At 38.8% G+C, this 2123-nt stretch overlaps 1 non-coding gene across 1 annotated transcript; it reads left to right on the top strand.

Moving 5' to 3' along the window:
• The first annotated feature begins 644 nt into the window (after positions 1–644).
• On the top strand, positions 645–721 carry TRNAI-AAU. Its single transcript has one exon. It is a non-coding gene; the product is annotated as a tRNA-Ile (tRNA).
• The last annotated feature ends 1402 nt before the right edge of the window (positions 722–2123 follow it).

The following is a 2123-nucleotide window of genomic DNA, read 5'->3' as shown; positions in this document are numbered from 1 at the left end:
ATTTTCTCCAAAGACCCTGATAAGATGAAAAATCAAGCTACAGACTGGGAGAAAATATTTTAAGGCCATATATCCAACAAAGAACTGGTATCTAGAATAAATGGAGAACACACGAAGCTCAACAATTTAAAAAATTGTAACAACTCATTTAGAAAATGGGTGAAGAACATGAACACATTTCCCAAAGAGGATACACTGGTGCTAAATGAGCAAATAAAAAACTGTTCAACATCATTAGCCATCCGGAAAATAATTCAGATTTAAACCACAGTGAGCTACCTTTGCACTATCAGCAGAATGGCTAACATGCAAAATAGTGGCAACATCAAATGGTAGCAAAGATGGGGAGGATCACATTGGATCACATCACTGGTGGGAATGTAAAGTGGTCCAGCCACTCTTGAAAACAGTTTGGCAATTTCTTATAAAACTAAACATGCAGCTACCACAAGACCCAGCGATTGCACTCTTCGGCACTTATGCCAGAGAAATGAAAACTTGTGTTCACATAAAAGCCTGTAGCAGCTTTACTCAAATAGCCAAAAACTGGACACAACCCAGATGTTCTTCCATGAGTGAATAGTAAACAAACTGTAGTACATCCATATCATGAAATATTACTTAGCAATTAAAAAACGAAAAGAGCCCTGACGGCTAGCTCAGTTGGTGAGAGTGTTGGCCAAATATGCCAAGGTTGTGGGTTCAATCCCCAGTTAGGGCACATACATGAGTCAGCTAATGAATGTACGAATAAGTGGAACAAGAAATTAATGTTTCTCTCTCTCTCTCTCTCCCCCTCTCTCTCAAATCCATCAATCAATAAAAATAAGGGAAGGAAGAAAGAACTATTACTACATACACAAATCTCTAGGAATTTATGCTGAATAAAACAAAACATAAAAAAGCCAATACCAAAAAGTTTTATGCTGTGTCATTCCATTATATGACATTCTTAAAATAACAATTATGGAAATGGAGACTAGATTAGGGGTTATTAAGGGATAATGAGGAGGCCAGGGAAGGAGGAAAGTGTATGTGACTATAAAAGGGCTACATGAGGAATCCTTGTGGTGATGGAATTGTTATGTATCTTGGTTATATCAATGTTGATGACATTTATTTTGTACATGAAGGCATCATACAATGATACTGTACAATATTTTTACAAAATGTTACTATTGGAGGAAATTGGGTAAAGGGTACACAAGTCCTCTCAGTATTCTTTCTTGTTTTTCTTCAGCATTATGTCTTATAACTGCATGTGAATCTACAACTGTCCCAAAATGAAAAGTTTAGTTTAAAAAATATATAGTCAATTAGAAGAGAAAAAAAATTTTAAACATTAACATATTCCTAGAAAGTAATCTAATATAAAAGTTAAGGAATTTCCCTAGGTCGTTCAACAGAGCCACATGAATGAGAAATCCCTTTGGCCCTCAGGTTATGCTGATGTACACATTCCTCAGGTTCCTGCTCTGTGCAAGAAGGCACGTCTTCTCAGCACTAGCAGAGGTAAAAGGATGAGCAGGGTTGCAGAGATAGGAAGAGAAAAGGAGCATTGCAAATAGAAAAAAATAGAGTGGTTCTTCCTAGAGCCCTTTATAAATATTCTCTGTCACCTGGTTTTCTACTTTCTACCCACATGGCCAAGAGGAGTAAACAACGATGCCCTTTCTATGGTAAATACTCACCGGGGCTCTGAGGGCAGGGGAAGAATCTAAATCTTGCCTCACATCAGCCAAATCTTACCTAATCTCTTGGACACAGTTCTCCACTCTAGTCCCAAGGTTTCACCCTGGGTGCCCTCTCTCCCCGCTCCCCCCGAATCTCATTCCCCTAGCAGCCCCACCACCCAGAACAGAGCATCCACACAGACATCTAATATATCACTGCCTGACTTCTAATCCTGGGTCGAGCCCACTAGGCCACTCTGTAACATTCATCTCAGCTTTAAAAACACGAGAAGGACACTGCTGGCAAAAATCCAGGCATAATGAATTCTATGTTCTAGAAACAGAGAAATTGAACTATTTCCATTTGAAAGTAAGAGCTGGCAGGAAATCAACAGAGCCAAATCCTCTGGGAGGAAAAAATAACAAAACCAAACAGGCTAGTTAGTTAAC

This window comes from Myotis myotis, unplaced genomic scaffold (assembly GCF_014108235.1).
Source record: "Myotis myotis isolate mMyoMyo1 unplaced genomic scaffold, mMyoMyo1.p scaffold_m19_p_6, whole genome shotgun sequence".
NCBI lineage: Eukaryota > Metazoa > Chordata > Mammalia > Chiroptera > Vespertilionidae > Myotis > Myotis myotis.
This window is presented reverse-complemented; position numbering and strand designations above follow the sequence as displayed.